At 42.5% G+C, this 19,121-nt stretch overlaps 1 pseudogene; it reads right to left on the bottom strand.

The window, feature by feature from the left end:
* Positions 1–867: 867 nt before the first annotated feature.
* LOC148999291 (protein SHOU4-like) lies at positions 868–18,563 on the bottom strand (annotated as a pseudogene).
* Positions 18,564–19,121: the final 558 nt, after the last annotated feature.

The following is a 19,121-nucleotide window of genomic DNA, read 5'->3' as shown; positions in this document are numbered from 1 at the left end:
AAATAGGAAGAAAGATGAGAGAGAAGAGACAGGAGAATAAATAGGGATTGAGGAGTTAATTATTTAAACCCATTGTTTTACCTTTAAAATTGTTCTCAATATTGGGGGCGGCCAAATAGTGACATTTCACATGTGGCAAGAGAAAAAACTGAAAAAAAATTAAGAAAATCAATATAAGAACTAGAAAAAATAAGCGAATTAGTATTAATATTTGAATTCCCTCTATAGGTCTGCCCGTGGTTGTGACTAACATAAAAATGCGAACAATATTCATCTTTACGACAAGGGCCAATGTCTCCTTGTAATCAAAAACTATATGTCTGGGTCTATCCTTTGGAGACGAGTCTTACCTTATGTCTTTCAACAATTCCATCACTATTATATTATATTTTATTAGGTAATTTTCATCTGAACCCCCTAAGGTTTAGTCCATGTCATTTTTAGTCCAAAAATATGGACACTTTGCATCTGCCTCCCCTGAGGTATTCAATAAGATCAGTTAAAGACAATTTATGATTTTTATGACCAAAATACCCTCACACCTATTCTACCATAAGATTTGCACATTTTCTAAATGTGGATCATTCTAATCGGATGAACATAAATCCATCTAAATCCCTATTCTCTCTCATCTCTTCATCGTTTCCATCTTCTGTCCGGCGTCTCCGCCCTCTATGTTTTTTTCCTCTTCAACTCCGGCGACAGAATCGTAATAAAATGAAATCAAAAGATGGACCTCCTCAAAATAAGACAAACAAGCAAATTTAAGTTGAGTAAATGGTGAACAAAACTGGAAAAGATAAAGCTCACCAACAGTGGGGATCAACAGGAACAGGAAAAGGAAGGAAATAAAAGAAATCTGTACCGTCAGGAACAAAATCCAATTCTTAGTTTATCAGAATCAAGAGAGCTCTTCAAGTACCTCCAGAGGCCTCTCTTTCCCCAAGTATAATTTCGCAAGAACAAAAGCATAACCGGTGCCACGAGAGGACCAACCACAATCAAATCACAGGTTTTTTTAACTGTAACAAAGACGAAGGCACCCACTAAAAAACTCATTGCATGCACTCACCACTACGAAAACCCACATTATTTACATCGTTTGTAAGACGGCTTAGACACATTAAATCCATTATTTACATCTTCTGTAAGATGGGTTACAGCGGAACCATATACAGGCTTGATCATTGAAACAGAGGGCTCCAACTGGCCCGAGTCGGCGAGCAGAAGCAGTGGTGCCACGGGAAGACCCAAGAGGACCGGAGATGACAAGTCCGGTGGGAGGTATAGGCATAGGACCGGAGGACTTCTTCTAGGGATGCAAAGGCCTGAACCAGTAGAGGATTTGGAGACATGACCTGAACTGGAAGCGGATCGTTGGATTTAATTGTTGTGTTGGAAGGAAGAGTGGCGAGAAGGCCTTGATGGAGTTGGCCCAAACGAAGTTCCGGCGGTGGAAGAAGGATCCACCACTAGTATGTCAAACATTTTGCCCAGTTCGCCTGATTTCTTGATGTCGCCGCCGGTGTACGGCATGGCTCTTGATCCCATTACGGGTTGTCGTTCTTTGGTTGCTCTGGAGGACCTGAGACATACAACCGGATCGAATTTTGATTTTCACCCTTGGATTTAATTGTGAAGAAAATATGCAAATCTTACGGTAGAATAGATGTGTGGGTATTTTGGTCATAAAAATCATAAATTGTCCTTAATTGATCTTATTGAATACTTCAGGGGAGGCAGATGCAAGGTGTCCATTTTTTTGGACTAAAAATGACATGGACCTGAGATGGAGAAAATATGATCGAACCGGGTTCATACCTGGTTTGATCCTCGACTCCCGGTCGAGACAGAAGGAATCGACTCGCTCCCGAGCGAACCGAATCCGTAAGATGGCTTGCTGAGGAAGAAAACTTATTCAGCTACAAGCACGCCCTAATTCAACTTATGAATTAGGTTAATTACCCTAATGATGGCAGACTCAAATTGACGGTTGCGGCTAATCATTATCGAAGGGATAAACATCGCATAACCTAAAGGTTATCTCAGGAGTCCTCTACTAGTCCAAACTAGTAGAAGTCTATCGCTCAACGGATCTAACTGTTAAGATCCAACGACTACCCGAAGAAGGCTCAAGTGCATCCAACGAAGGAGATTCGAAGGTACACTCTATATAAACCTCACTGCCGTACGAGGTGAGGGACAGAGATTGATATACACACTGGTAGACATAAACTATCAGGGGCTCACGATCTAGATCACCTTTCCTAGTTCTTCATTCTTTAGCTCTGTGCTTCTAGCAGAGCCATTTGTGATTAAGTTCATCAACTGACTTAGCCTTCGGAGGTGGACTCCCGACCCCCGCGGTCGGGCCACGTCTGACGCTTTCGTTTTGCAGGTCATCTCGAGAAGATCTAAGGGCTGAGCAGATTTTGGACGCATCATTTGGCGCCGTCTGTGGGAAAGACTTGTGAAGCCATGGTGACTAGATCGGCAGCAGCCGCTGCACAGCGCGATTCCGATGTTCAGATCCCTGGAGTGAATAATCCAGATGTTCCCCAGGGAAGCCAAAATCCTATCGAAGTAGATGGTGGTCAGGGAGGACGTAATCCTCTTGATACATTCCAAGATCAATTGAATCAAGTAAAGATTCAACTCTTGGAGGTGAGCCAAGCACTCCGCATGCTCACCAGATGAGTGGTATTACCACAAGAGCCTGACCATCGCGATCCAGGGAGGCGCGCGTTACCACGTGATCAACTGCGTGATCAAAGATTGGCTGTAGACCGGAATATAGGTCAGAACTTTTATGAAGGCGACCGAGGACCTAAACGAGTTGACGATCAACCTAGGCGGGACGATCGGTTCGACAGACCATAGGAAAGTACAACCGATTCAAATACAAGGTTGGACACAGGGGTGAGAACTCACTCACCAACTGTCAGAAGAACCGTTCATGAGGATCGAATAGCTCGTGAAGATTGTGTTAATCGAGGTCGTGATCATATCGCTGAAGATCACCCGACCCAGATTGGTCAGGAATTGGCCAACTTCAATCAGAAGTTAGGGCAGTTGGCTAAAGGAAGGATGACTGAGGATATTTACTCAGTCATTCAGAAGACCCCCTTTGCCGAGCCAATTGCGGGATATCAGTTTCCCCATAACTTCCGTTTACCTACCTTTTCTACATTCGATGGCTCCGGAGATCCAATGGCCCACATTGGCTATTATCAGCAGACCATGGCAGTTTCAGGTAATTCTGACGAAATTTTATGCAGGGCTTTTGGTTCATCTTTAACCGGAGCAGCACAAAAGTGGTTTTCGAACCTCCCATCTAGAAGGATCGTAAACTTTGATGAATTGGCGCGCAAATTCATAGGGCGATTCTAGAGTGGGATACAGGTCAAGAAAACGGAAGAAACCTTGTTTACAGTCAGACAAGGAAAGAGCGAATCAATCAGAGAGTTTTTGAAAAGATTCAACAAAGTAACGATGGAGATAGAAATTTTGGATGAGCAAGTAGCCAAAACTGCTCTATTCATTAGACTCACTAACCGGAAACTCCTGGAGTTATTACTACAGGATATGCCTGCAACTTATGCTGAGTTGGTACAGAGATGCCAGAAGCAGGCCGAAGTCATGGAGATACTAGATGCGTGCCAAGGAGATAACAAAGTCTCCAATAAGGAAATGTAAGGCTCTGAGCGAGAAGCGAAGCCAAAGAAAAATGTCCGTGATCGGGTTGGAAAATCTCAGGCTTGGCGCCAGAGGTCTCCCGGTAAAAGTGAATATACTCCATTGAATGTTCCTCGGGCTGATATTCTAAATATCATCAAAAGAGAAAATATTTTGAAGTGGCCACCTAAAATTCTTTTGAAACCTGGGGAGCAGCAGGATCGAGAAAAGTATTGCCGATTCCACAAGGACTATGGTCATTATACAAATGACTGTTGTCATCTGAAAGCAGATATTGAGAGATTAATATCTCAGGGACACTTGTCCAATTTTGTTAGTAGAAGAAGGGAGGAGCCACGTGAGCCACGCGCGGCTGCTCCTAAAAGGGATCGTTTGGTTAGTTCAAAACGATCAAGGGAGGCTCCGAAGTCTAAGAAGGGCAAGGAGGTGACTGAAACTACTCGGTCACCTATCCTTACCATTTTCGGAGGACCAGAGCCCGAATCACTCCGTAGTTTGAAGACAAAATCCAAATTTGTCGGAACCGGAGAGACGCAGAAGCGAAAGAAGCTGAATGGTGAAGATTCTATCACCTTTGGCGAGGAGGATGAAAGAGGCGTTTGTTTACCTCATGATGATGCCATAGTCATCAAGGTAGAGATTGCACGTCGGGAAGTGCATAGAGTTTTGGTTGATATAGGATCTGCAGCTGACCTAATTTCTTATGAAGTGTATCAAAAACTGAAGGTGGATGAGGACTTGATGGAGCCTTCATCCACGCATCTATATGGTTTTGCAGGGTCGTCTGCGTTGGTGGAAGGATCTGTCCAGTTGGACTTATCTATTGGAAGTTTTCCTAAGGAAACAACCGTCTGAATCAATTTTTTGGTGGTTCGAGAACTGCCAGCTTACAATGTTATCCTCGGGCGACCATCTTTATCCAAGATAGGTGCTATTGTTTCGACAAAACACCTAAAGATAAAATTCCCGACTGATATGGGAATTGGTCAAGTTTCCTCTGATCAGAGGATCTCTCGGCAATGTTACGTTGCCTATTTAAAAGACAAGGAGGGCCCGAGGAAGGTGACTGCCCTACCTATAGAAGTTCGAGAAGATCGGGAAGAAGCAGAAATGCAAAGGCCTGAACCAGTGGAGAAGCTGGAGCAAATCCAACTGTGTACCGAAGATAAGAAGAAGATTACTTATATCGGGTCTGAACAGCTGGAGGAATTCAAAGATGAGTTGAAGTTATTTCTTCAACAGAATAAAGACATATTTGCATGTTCTGCTGAAGACAAGCCAAGAATCGATCGGGCTGTCGCAGAGCATAAACTCTGGATAGATCCGAAGGTGAAACCAGTGATACAAAAAAGGAGAAATTTCTCCCATTGAAAAGTATGAAGCCGTTCGGGGCGAAGTTGAAAAACTGAAGAATTTTGGTTTCATAGAACCAATTGAATGCCCAACTTGGTTAGCTAACGTGGTAATGGTAAAATAGGCGAATGGGAAGTGGAGAATGTTACAGACTACACAGATCTCAACAAGGCTTGCCCTAAAGATTGCTATCCGTTGCCTCGGATTGACCTCTTGATAGATGCGACTGCGGGATATGAAACTCTAAGTTTCATGGATGCCTACTCAGGGTATAATCAGATCCTTATTAATAAGGAAGATGAGAAGTTTACGGCTTTCATGACTGATCGTGAAAGCTACTATTATAAAGTCATGTCATTTGGCCTGAAGAATGCAGAAGCTACATATCAGAGAGCCGTCAACAAGATTTTTAGAGATTTGATAGGAAAGAATGTTGAAGCTTATGTTGACGACATGCTTGTGAAGAGCTTTACAAAAGCAAATCATATTGCAGATTTGACTGAGGTATTCTCAGTACTGCGAAAATATCAAATGAAGCTGAATCCAGAAAAGTGCGCCTTTGAAGTTTCCTCGGGCAAATTTTTGGGCTTCATGGTGTCACAGAGAGGTAGAGTTGCCGCTTTGAATCGATTCATCTCCAAGTCTGGAGAAAATTGTTTGCCATTCTTCAAGGCACTCAAAGATTTGAGGGGCAGCAAGGAAGCAAAATGGACCGAAGAATGCCAGAAAGCCTTCGTGGAGTTAAAAGAAGCACTCGGACAATTGCCGATCTTGTCCGACCAGAGAAGGGGGAAATATTACAGCTATATTTAGCGACGTCCCTTTCAGCGGTCAGTGCAGTACTTGTTCGTGAGAAAGATAAAAAACAGTGGCCGATTTATTATGTGAGCCACATATTGCTAGCGGAGACACGATATTCGCAGATTGAGAAGCAGGCTCTGGCTCTCATGATGGCCGCCAGGAAGCTAAGGCCATACTTTCAGGCTCATCCAATTGAGGTATTTACAACTTTTCCTCTCAATAAAGTTCTTAATAAACCTGATTTGTCTGGAAGGATGGTGTCCTGGTCGGTTGAACTCAGCGAGTTCTAAGTGAGCTTTAAGCCCAGAACCGCAATCAAGGCTCAAGCATTAGCCGATTTTGTAGTAGAAACTACTGCACCAGTGGAGTCCACCATTGAGGATCCCATTATACCAACCACTTGGGAGGTATATGTGGATGGTTCGAGTAATAAAGATGGAGCAGGAGTTGGAATTCTATTGAAAAGTCCAGCAGGATTTATTATTCGATATGCTTTGAGGTTTGCATTCGGAGCAAGTAATAACGAAGCAGAATATGAGGCTCTGATAGCTGGACTTCGGTTGTCAAAAGCATTGTCTATCGCAGATGTTACTATTTATAATGACTCTCAACTTATAGTCAACCAAGTCCAGGGGGAGTATGGTTTTAAAGAACCACGCTTGCAGAAATATCGAGAGATAGTGCAGGCATTTCAAAACCAATTTCGGAATTTCAAGATATCTCAGATTCCGAGGACTAAAAATTCAGTGGCAAATGAGCTATCCCGACTAGCCAATGCCAAAGAAAAAAATCTAGATCTTTCAGTCTATATTGAAGAGATAACATTTCCAAGTTATCATGAGAAAGAAATTTCTTATATTGAAGCAGAGCGTTGTTGGATGGATTCGATAATTGAGTATCTGAGAGATGACAAATTACCTGAGGATCCGAAAGAGGCAAGGTTGATCAAGAAACGATCGGCGAGATTTGTCATTCAGAATGGGAGACTATACAAAAGATCTTATTTTGGACCCCTTATGAGATGTATAGGCCCCGAAGGAGCAAAGTCAGCTTTGGCTGAGGTTCATGAAGGAATTTGTGGAGCTCACATGGGTGGACGAGCCCTGGCCCACAAAATTCTAAGACTTGGGTTATATTGGCCTAAGATCCAAGAGGCTCCTATGGAGTATGTTCATCAATGTGGCAACTGTCAAATTCATGCTATAGTATCGAAGCGCCCAGCGGAAACCATGACTTCAATTCTAGATCCCATTCCCTTTACGATGTGGGGAATTGATATCATGGGCAAATTCACCAAAGCATCAGGCAGACGGGAATATCTGATAGTAGCAATTGATTACTTCACAAAATGGGTTGAAGCCAGTGCATTGGCAGCAATTACTGAGAAAAAAGTGGAGAAATTTGTGCTTGAGTCAATCATATATCGCTTTGGGATTCCAAAGATTATCGTCACTGACCATGGTACTCAGTTTGACTGTCCGCAATTTGAGCAATTTTGTGGAACATATATGATCGAGCATCGTATGTCCTCAGTGGCATACCCCCAAAGCAATGGACAAGTAGAGGTTACTAACCGAACGCTACTGGAAGGAATAAAGAGAAGACTCAAAGCTGACAAGGCTTTTTGGGTCGAAGAACTTCATAATGTATTGTGGGCCTATAGAACTACGGTTCGAACACCCACAGGAGAAACTCCATTCAGTTTAGCATATGGGTCCGAAGCATTGGCACCGGTGGAGATAATGGCGGGGACATTACGGGATCGAGAGTTCTAGGAAAAAGCAAACGAGCAAGGACTGCTTGATAGTCTTGATCTGTTGGACGAAGTTCGGGCAAAGGCAATAGCACGAACTCAACATTATCAAAGAAGGATAGCGTCTAATTATAATACTCGAGTGAAGAATCGTCGGTATTTAGCCGGAGATTTGGTGTTGAAAAACACCTTAGCTTCCGACCCGTGTCACCAAAGAAAATTGGACCCTTCCTGGGAAGGACCTTATATGGTTGTAAAACCAGTTGGTTCAGGAGCTTACAAGCTAAAGAACATCAACACCCAGAAAGAGTTGGATCGTTCGTGGAATGCCAGGCATCTAAATTTTTTTTATCCTTGATGATGATTTCAATTTTGTTCGTGATGTAAACATTTTCAACTCAATCAATGCAATTTTTGGCTTTCAACAAATTATCTTTTGATTGGGGGCCATCATACACCACATTCAGGAACAAGATCCAACTATAAGGCATCGGATGAAAATCCGTGTGGGTCCTTCAACACTTATGGAATTTTTTTCGGAATTTCTTAAGTCGAGGCATCGGATGAAAATCCGAGTGAGTTCCTTCCGCAAGGCGTCGGTTTGAAACCCGAGTAAGTTCCTTCAAGACTTATTGAATTTTCGAATTATCCTTAAGTAAAGGCACCGGTTTAAAACCCGAGTGAGTTCCTTCTTAGACTTATTGTACTTCTCTGGAAATCCTTAAGTAAAGGCATCGGTTTAAAACCCAAGTGAGTTCCTTCTCAGACTTATTGTATTTCTCCGGAAATCCTTAAGTAAAGACATCGGTTTAAAACCCGAGTGAGTTCTTTCTCAGACTTATTGTATTTCTCCGGAAATCTTTAAGTAAAGGCATTGTTCTAAACAACTAAGACCTAGTACAACAGCGATTCAAGTGGCTAGCAAAGTTCAAGATGAAGTTAATTTCTTATTTCTTCAAAAGACCAGAAGAGGCCGGTCTCAACATCAAACATAAGATTACAAGAGCTGGATACAATCTTCGGTCCAAAAAGAAAGTCATCATCGATGATCATTAAGAAGTCATACAAGATCGGCACAACTTTGCTAGAACAAACACATGAGTCAATCATTGGTATGGATTCAAGGAGAAGAAGAGGAGAAATGAGGATTATAAAAAACATTTCAGTATGTATAAAATCCTCCACAATTTTATACTCTTTGTCCAGCTTGTCCAGGAGAAGTATGGTCTTCGACCAAACTTGCATTCAAGGCGAGCTCGTCATAATTGAATCCTTCCAAGGGAGAATACACAGGAGAATCTTCCAGATAATGCATAATATCTGGATCAGAAGGCGGAGGATCAATCTTATTTTTGGTCCAGTCAGGAGGAGGAAGGCCCAGTTTGGTAAATACTTCAGGATGGCAAACAGCACTGTAGGGAGTCGTATCAAAATGAGGATCCTTCCTTAATATTGATTCCCATACTTCATTCTCACCATCCCGGTACGCCTGCAAGTTCTAAGCATTCAGCATATCAACAAAGGGCTTACTGTGTAAATACTTGAAGACGCAGGCTCTACGAACATCAGTTGGAAGGGATTCGGGCAAAGGAACGACAGCTTGCCTTTGGGGTAACTTTTCAGATCCTTTGGCTCCTGACTTTCCAACTCCTCGCTCCAGGTGCCGAATCTTCTCCCTGGCATCATCCAAGTCTGACCGAAGACGATCGATCACCGAATTCTTTTCTCCTGTAAACTCCCAAGCTAGTTTCCTAAGGCGAGCAATCTCAGCATCTTTAGCTTCAGAGATTTCCCGAAGCCTGGAAACTTCATTGCTCAACCTTTTGAGCCTAGAGGCTGCTTCCACTTGATTGTGGAAGTTGCCAGTAAGACTCCTGCAAACAATTTCCGAGTTAAAAAGGAGCAGAAGAGTAATATTCAGAATCAAAAGATAATGAAGAAAGACTTACATCACCAGTGACTTCATAAAGACTTCATCTGGAAGCTTGGAAAGAACTGCGCTCTCAGAAGTCATTCGAGCAGCAGTGCACCATTCCAACGCTCTGTCAAACTCGTTTGACACTAATTCGGGCGAAGGATGAGAAGGATGAGCTACACCAAGAGAAGGATGAGCTGCATCACTTGTCACCCGACGGCGCTTCCTAGTGGCAAAATCCTCCAACTCCAAGGGAGAGGAGGAGGATGCCAAACAAACACTAGAATTGGAAATAGGAGCAGCACCTGCTGGGACCACACCTTCATCAGACGTCAACATAGTTGCCTCAGATGCCCGAAGAGTCTCCTTCGGGGGTGCATGAACGATCTCTGCAGCAGGGGCGTCAGCAGCGCCATCAATAACAGAGTGATCAAAATCTTCCTGGGAAAAACGAGCGATCACTTCGGGCAGAAGAGGCGTAGGGACGGCGTCAATAGAAACTGTGGGAATCTGACTTGAAGATTCACCAATAGCAGTCGCCTTACGTTTGGAGGATTCACTAGCTGAAACCACCTCACTGGCCCCAACCACCGCCGACGGAACGATTTTCTTACAAGATTTCGCTCTGATAAAGATCGGGTTGATCTTGGGAGCCACTATATAAATAGAAAAGCCGTATCAGTATAGATATCCAACAACGAAAGAAAAGAGGGAAACCCTAGTTCTCTATCAACTATGAAAAACTCGATTAAATAAACCCCAAGTATTACTACTGTGCAATTTACTCAGGGGGAAGGGGGAAAGAGATGAGTAATCAAAAAAACTCACTTGTTCAGAAGTTGATAGAGTTATTGTTGGAGTACGAGGAATACGAAAGCAAGCAGGAGGACGGAATGTCGCTTTAGCAAATCTAACTTGCAGATAGCAGGATAGATGGAGAGTACCCACAAAGGCTTTAAATAGCCTCAGGTATTAAGACGACGGTTGAGAGCTAAAGACAACCAATGGCCCTGATCGAAATGACGCTTCAAAATCCGTAACAAGCAAGATCAACGGTCATAGGGAGGCCACATGGAAACATGTGGAGGCGAGCACCCAATGCAAGAATACCTCCAACCGTCGCACCGCCATTGTGATAATGGATGTATTACCGATTCATTGGAAACAGTGAATGGTATACTAAGGCAAGGAAACGTTTGGACTTCGCAGATACCAGAAGGGAAATGTGTGGACCTTGCAGTAAATGAAGGAGTGGGGAAGATTAATGCATCTTTCCAAAACGTATCTTCATAATATCTCTACAAGATTATTATTCGTTAAGGAATGTGAAGTTAAGTGATAAGTTTTATCATTTATATTTTATTCAAGACAAGATTTTAGCAGGAGACAAGGAAATAGTAAGGCCAAAAAAAAAAAAAAAAAAAAATAACTCCCTAAAGCCTCTTCTTTATTGTTGCCTGAGGAGCCTTGGTCAGGAGGACTTTTCTTAGGATCCCGAGAAGAGCCTTCCTCAAGATTAACGTTGTCAGAGTCCTCTTTAGCAGCAGCTTGTGACTCGGCTTGTGACTTTTCCTCTGAAAGTGTCGGCTCGTCAGCCAGATATGCTTCATATTGCGGGTCGGCTGGAAAAGGATCATCTTCTTCCCGAGCCCAGTCTGGGAGATCCATGCCTAATTTCCCGAAGACCTCTTTATGGCACACCTCACGAAAGGGAGCAGTATCGAAGGAAGGGATTGATGCGAGAATTCGCTCCCAAACATCATTCTGCCCCAAGCGATAAGCTTGGACGTTGTAAGCACCCAATAGCTGGGAGAAAGGTTCGCTGTTCAGGTATTTCCGAACACAATCCTTCCAAAGCTCTGGCTTGATGTGCTCGGGCTTGCTGGGAATAGCCAACTTCAAGTATTCTTCGTTCTCTATACATTTAAATTCAAGTCTGTCACTGAACAACGTGGTAGCTTCTTTTTGCTTTTTGGCCTCGAGCTCGGCAGCAATAGCACGAGCCTTAGAAGCATCAAGGGCCTCCTTGAGGGAGATCACTTCTTCCTCATGCTTTCTTTGCAGCTCCTCGGCAGCTACAGTCAGCCGGTCTATCTCAGAATTGGCTTTGGCCAAATTCTCTTCACTGGTTTGCAGCAAGGAGCTGTTGCGGCCAACCCGGCTCAATGCTTCCATGTGTTGATAGAAGCTCAACACAACATTCCTGGGAAGGCGGAAATTATCAGAAGAAGTCATAAGAAATTGTGAAAAAATAAGTAAGCAAGAAGACCGGTACCTTGTGGATTCACTAACAAGGGCAACGTCATCCAGGGTTTCAAATTCCTGGCGATCAGAAGGAACAAGACTGAGGGAGCTCCACTCTGCAGCTTTCTCAGGATCCTGTGTCACCCTGTCACTCAACTTCAGGGTCCACTGGGGGGTGAAGACCTCCTCACAATCAGCAAAATTTTTGGATTTTTTGTGGGAGGAAGCATCAACTGTATCATGCCTCCTTTTGGTTCGGGCGGAGGAGGAGACATTAGTCCTCTCCACCATCGGCTTCTTCCCTTTACCCGAAGCATCAGCCACGGGCCTGATATTCCTGATACCCCTATAAGAGGGGTCGGGAGAGGGAACAGAAGCCTCTTGATCAACGGTCAAGGCTCTAGGCGATCGTTGCTCGGCTGTCACAATGGCCCTAGCGGCCTTCACTCGCAGGTTCTCGGGGTTCATTCTTGGAGGCACTGCAAAGAAGAGCAAAAGTCAGAATTAAAGACGTATCACTTCCATAAAATTAAAAGATGATGGTTAGAAGCTCACAATGAGCCAAGCCCCAATACTGAAGAATGGAGTTATATTCCACCTCAAGTCCATGTATCTCTTGATACCATGGAATGAATTTGATCTTCCTGATGGCCGCCTCATCTTCTTTGGATAAGGGTAGGCCTCGGTTATTCTCAGAAGAAGAAGTACACCGCCTCCAGACGGTCGGGAAGTTAAGATCTGATGGAGGCGCTCGACAGAAAAAGTATCGTTCGCGCCATCTTTTGTGGTTAGAAGGGCAAGTTCCTTTGACAAGGATGCTGCCCCTCCAATCAAGTTCAGCCTTATTGCGTTTGGACAGAAAAACCCAGCCGGGAGGATGGGAGATAGAAAGAACATGAAAATGCACAAAGAGAGAAAGAGATGGCGTAATGCCAAGTTCAAAACACAAACCCAAGAAGCCAACGATGAGACACCAGCTATTGGGAAGGAGCATTCCAGGACAAATGTCCCAATGATTCAGAACCTCCGAGAACAAAGGATTAAAAAAGGGAAAGCAAACCCCGCTTTCCAGTGCATCTATGTACAAAGAAAATTCACCCGAAAGGGTTGAATCAACCCTCTCATCAGGATGGGGAGCCCTAACCTGATAAGAGGAAGGAAAGTCAAAATCTTGGATCGCTGAAAGAAGGGTTTCCTCCTTGAAAATGGAAGGAACAGAGCCAGGTCCGCCATCGGACCTGGAAGTTTGAGGCTGCCTAGAAGACTCGGCAATTATCCTAGAAGTCTTGGAAGATCCAGACTTAGGAAGGACAGAAGGAGTTTCGGTTTTTCTCTCTAAACCTTTTTGAGAAACTTCAAGAACTCGCGCCGAGACAACGTTAGGGTTTTGTTATCACTATCCGACTGTTCAGAAGGAGGAGAAGCAAAAGCTTCATTACCACTACTATTACTAACACTGGATACCAGAGAAACCCTATTATCCGCCATTACTTGTTTCAGTAAGGTACAAAAAGAAAATAGACCAGTAAACTTACTTATTCAGTGAGGCAAAAGCTTGAGAGCAGGAAGGCGCGAAGCAGACGACAAAGGTTCAAATTCCGGACAGGAAGAATGAAACCTACGAAGACAACGAACCGCTTTTAAAAGCACCCGCACTAGTATTCGGGAATCTGAACGATCGAGATTGATTCAAAATCAACGATCGAGATTAGAAGACGTTTTGAAAGTTTGAACTCACGAATCCGAAACAGGCGTTCGGAAACCGTCGCTTGGATTACGTGAGCCACGACAGATCGACTGCAAGGAGACACGTGGCCTTACCCTCACAACGCTCGAGGAAAAGTGACCACCGCATTAAATGTGATATGACATTTAATGGAACACGCAGAGACTATTGCTTGACGAAGAACCCAGTTAAAAACCAAGCCCTCGGGATAGACCGAACGCTTGGTCTGGGGGGCTCGTGATATGGAGAAAATATGATCGAACCGGGTTCATACCTGGTTTGATCCTCGACTCCAGTCAAGACAGAAGGAATCGACTCGCTCCCGAGCGAACCGAATCCGTAAGATGGCTTGCTGAGGAAGAAAACTTATTCAGCTACAAGCACGCCCTAATTCAATTTATGAATTAGGTTAATTACTCTAATGATGGCAGACTTGAATTGACGGCTGCAGCTAATCATTATCGAAGGGATAAACATCGCATAACCTAAAGGTTATCTCAGGAGTCCTCTACTAGTCCAAACTAGTAGAAGTCTATCGCTCAACGGATCTAACTGTTAAGATCCAACGACTACTCGAAGAAGGCTCAAGTGCATCCAATGAAGGAGATTCGTAGGTACACTCTATATAAACCTCACTGCCATACGAGGTGAGGGACAGAGATTGATATACACACTGGTAGACGTAAACTATCAGGGGCTCACGATCTAAATCATCTTTCCCAGTTCTTCATTCCTTAGCTCTGTGCTTCTAGCAGAGCCATTTGTGATTAAGTTCATCAACTGACTTAGCCTTCGGAGGTGGACTCCCGACCCTTGCGGTCGGGCCACATCTGACGCTTTCATTTTGTAGGTCATCTCGAGAAGATCTAAGGGCTGAGCAGATTTTGGATGCATCAGGACCAAACCTCTAGGGGTCCATATGAAAATTACCCTATTTTATTTATAAATCCATCACCATCCAACACAATGCTTACCATCTTGCAATTGAACAAACTCCGGCCCAACTATGCTTCTAATCTGGCAAGGGCTTGTAGCTCATCATTCATAAGTTTAACCCAAATTAACAACCTTTTTTATTACTATTTTATTATTCTTTATTTTTTATTCTTTGGCTTCCAAAAACTTGGTTCCTTAACTTTTTAGAGTCAATAGCATATAGAAAACTCAAGAACTTCAGAGAAATATGATCATAACTCACACACTTTTGAATAGGATATTGCATGAATGGTTGGTGAAGAAATCCTTAAGACGAGTCAAGGGCTTGAGAACTCATTGGATCTACGAAGAATTGTAGGAGCAACTGGAGCAATAATTGGAGGTGTAGTGATAGTTTCAGTAATAGTTTCATTGATATCATCATTGTCATGATTTTTTATATTACCATAATCACTCTCAGTAGTTGGAAGAGGAAGAGGGACAGGTGCAAACTCTTCAACCTTCAAGTCGCTATTATCAAATGAATGGTTATCCCCCTTGAATTTGGAGCCTAATGAGAAAGAACATGTGTTGCGCATCAAATATAACATCACATGATATATTAAGAACAATTTGCATTGGGATCTTTCTAGTAGAGGAACAGCCAACAAAGATAAACTTGTCCACGCGAGGATCAAGTCCCTTCCAAATTTGGGAGTGAAAACAATAGATACACTAAACACCCAGAAGTGAGAAATATCAATCTTATGACCATAAAGCTCTTCCACTAGGGCCTCGTAATTAAGGGTTTTGCTAGGGAGATGATTAATGAGGTAGCAACTTGTGAGGACAGGATTAGATCAATATGACTTTGGGACATGTCTAGAATAAAGGAGGGCAAGAGCTATTTTTTTTAGTTTAGAAACTATATATTGCTTAAGAATACATATTTTTTGTAATATTTAGAACAATGTTAGTCTTTAGTTATTCTTTAAGTTGTATACCTTAGATTTGATTATTCTTCCGCACTCTATTACTTTTTATTTTATCTTCAATTACATTAATACAATGATTGATTCTTGCTCATGATTGTACTATTGTGTGGAATGGGAGGATGATTGTCTGAGACTTGATCTTCGGGACTGTGGATCACACCTCTTGGTATTTCAGGTAGGGTACCAGCTGGGGGGATGTGACACTTCTCAATCACTATTCTTGTAAGTTTTCCCTTCATTCTTGTAGCCACTTCTATTGGTTTCCAAGACTTCTTCCACGATGGCCATTTCATAACTCAAGTCCAACAACTCAGCTAGGGTCTTGGGCTTTTTCTCCACAATGGAGGCCACAACCTTTCACTAGTAACTACTCTCTTCAAGGCAGTGAAGGCCATTTTATCATCAAGATCCTTTATTAGGATAGGTATGTTATTAAAGCAAGCTATGAAGTCTCGGATGGACTTAGAGCAGCCTTGTCTAAACAGTAAGAGGTTGTCTTCTGTCTTGTCCTTCTTGATTCCACTCTTAAACTGTGCAGCAAAGACATAACCCAGCTCAATGAAGTTGTGAATGAAATGTCTAGGTAAAAGATAGATCCATGTTGTTGTTGGGCTAGCTTGTTAGGGAAGCTGGAAATCAGGGGCGGACCCAGGAATCAATATTGGGGGTGGGCCGAAGAATGGAAGTCTATATTGGGGAAGCACAAATGTTTTTTCGCCACACATATTGTATGGCCCTTATAAGACCCATTGGGGGTCCCACCTATGAATTATTTTATTATATTAAGGAATATGCCCACTTATATTTTGTGGGACCCACACATATTTGACAAAAATAAGTAAATTATTGATAATGATATTTTTTTTTCAACAAGATAATATATAAATTAAAGCATCATTACAAAAAAAATAAAAGTCAGATGCAAACCAAATTTCTTTTAGGTAAGAGATGCAAACCAATGATAGTTAGTTACTTTACTAATTATAGACATTTTATTTACAATATATAATTAAATAACACAAATTGCAAAAGAAATAAAGAAACAAAGAATTTAAAATCAAATAAAGAATAACAAAAAAAAATGAAAAAAATATAAACAATAAATAAATTGAGAAAGAGAAAGAGTACCTAATTATGAAGAAGATTTTTTTCCCAAATTTACCTACGCTTATAGAAAGTTGAAGAATAATAAATAGGAAAAAGGAAACGGAAGAGAACAAATAAGAAGAAAAGAGGAGAGATGAGAGATATGAGAGAATAAATAGGGATTGAGGAGTTAGTTTCTAATTAGGAATGACATTTTGAATTTCTAATAAGATTTTTTTTCAAATACTTTCTTTAACCCATGTTTATAGGAAGAGAAGAAAATAAATAGAAAGAAAAGATGTGAGAGAGTGTTGGGGTAATTGTATTACAAATTCTTCAAACATACAAAAAATGAAATTGCAATACAATTGAGAGATGAAGATCTTTAGCAAATCCGAAGAGCTTGTAGTTGCAACCGAACGAACCACCGATCGATGAGGTTGAGTCACACCTTGATGCTGTCTTTAAGGTAATTGATGCACCCTACTACCAAGGGTTCTTCGCACCACCACCTCCAAGATAAAGCAAACCTCCAACTAGAAGATGAGGTAGTTCTTTTAGTCCCTTCAAGGAGCCAAAAGCTAGAGCACAACACTTACACAACTCAAGAAAGAAGTGAACTTTGTAAAACAAACAATGTGAGTGAGGAGTGTCTCAATTGCACCCAATATGCAAGGAAGGGTTGGGTTTATATAGGCCCAAACCACACCTCCTCACAAGGGGAGAATCAATTCTCTACTAATGGAGAATCAATGGTTTGTCCCTCCTCCACTAATGTGAATAAACCCCCTTGACCTAACCTCCCCACTACTTGGGGAAGTAACTCTCATATTCACTTCTTTGGAATGAATAGGCTTTAACCCATTCAAAGACCTTAACCCCCATTCATGGTAATGGCCATGAATGGTCATGAAGTTGAAATGAGAAATGAAGGTCAAGAGTTAGAATTTGAGTAATTCCACCATTCAAGTTAGCCCACCTCATCACCATGATCAAGACCTTTAAGACCCATGACCAATGTCATGAAGAGCCTCATAACCAAGGTCATGAAGGGCCTCCTTTACTCATGGTGCCTCATTACCACCCTTACCACAAGGGTCCCACACACAAACAAAACAATTAAATATAAGAAATGCAAAAACTAATTTTGAAACTTAACATATAGATAATATAGTTTTTAATAAAAAACCTAATAGAGAGAAGAGGGGAGAATAAATAGGGATTGAGGAGTTAGTTTTTAACTAGGGATGACAGATATATCCATTATTTTACCTTTAAAAATTGTTCGCAATATTGAGGGGGGGGGGGCAAATAGTGACATTTCACATGTAAGAAGAGAATAAAACTGAAAAAAATGAAGAAAATTAATATAAAATCGAGAAACTAAGAGAATTATTAACAAAATTTTAAAATCCGGGGGGGGGGGCATGGCCCCTCTCGCCCCCTTAGTGGGTCCGCCCCTGCTGGAAATCATCTACCCTTGGTGGCATCACCCCCACCACACATAGTCATGATAGAGTTGAAGTGACTAATGTGTGCCATGGGACCAGCCGAACCATTATACAAAGAGAAAGATGGGATTTTGAACCCTAAGGGCAATGGAGCTGCCATGATCTCGGGGATGAATGGGTCCTGGGGATAGTACCTCATGCATGTCATCTAGGATTTTCCGATCCAACTGGCACAAATGTTCATTTATAGCCCTGATCTGTTGGTAGAGGTTATCATCTCTTCCACGATGAGGCCTTTGGAATCCTCCATCCATGTTCATCGAAGCACTCGACTTTGCATTGTGCTCCTTTTGGCTTTTCTTGCCCTTTTGAGGTTGGTGATCTCTTGCAACAGCATCTGGAAATGAATGTTGAGCATGTGGTACTCCTAGTCTATTGAAAAAGAACAATGGTCTCCTCCTTGATGACCTCTCCTCAGTTCTTATTCCTCTCTGATCCTCATGAAGTCAGTGGGGGGAGCAAAGCTACTCCAACTCCCCGGGCCCCATCTTGCTGATCGAAAGGGGAGGGTACCACTGTCTCCAGAAGAGCTACCATAGGGCCCCTTGGTGGCATGAGATGGCTCCATTGGGTCACCATGGTCTGGAAAGCACCCATCATTCTCCTTTCTAGGGCTTGCACCTAAGTAAGGTCATATACGGGTTTGAGGTTGTTCCCTGCAGGGGAAGACCAACATTTAAGGCAGCTCCATGGTCCTAGACTTGCACTTCGTGTGGATGGATGAGAGAAGTATCTTTGGATGGACCATCCTTTCAAGGGTTCACTTTCTTCTTCCCACCACATGCACGTCCTTGAGACTTGGAACCATTATTGTCTAAATTATCTCCTGCCATTTTTACTGAGGTATTGTAAGCACATGAAAGAATGAATAACTTTCCTTCCCACATACGGTGACAAATGTTGCTCCAAAATCTTGCAACTCCAGTTCAGCCAAGAAGCATATAGGACCAGGGATCTATGAACAAAGAAACATGTGAGAGTGGGCCGCCTCTGTGGACGGGAAGCCGCCTCCGATGGTGAAGTTAGATTTAGGATAACAGAGTTCCTCTCAGGGAGGAGTAAATGCCCGAAGAGATGAAGTTCTCTTGGGTAGGTACAAGAGTTAATTCAGGCTTAACTTGGCTTA

Source organism: Hakea prostrata, unplaced genomic scaffold (genome assembly GCF_041222555.1).
Source record: "Hakea prostrata isolate BN-2017 unplaced genomic scaffold, UWA_Hpros_2 contig_18, whole genome shotgun sequence".
NCBI lineage: Eukaryota > Viridiplantae > Streptophyta > Magnoliopsida > Proteales > Proteaceae > Hakea > Hakea prostrata.
The sequence above is the reverse complement of the archived record's forward strand: the minus strand, read 5'-3'. Positions and strand labels throughout refer to the sequence as shown.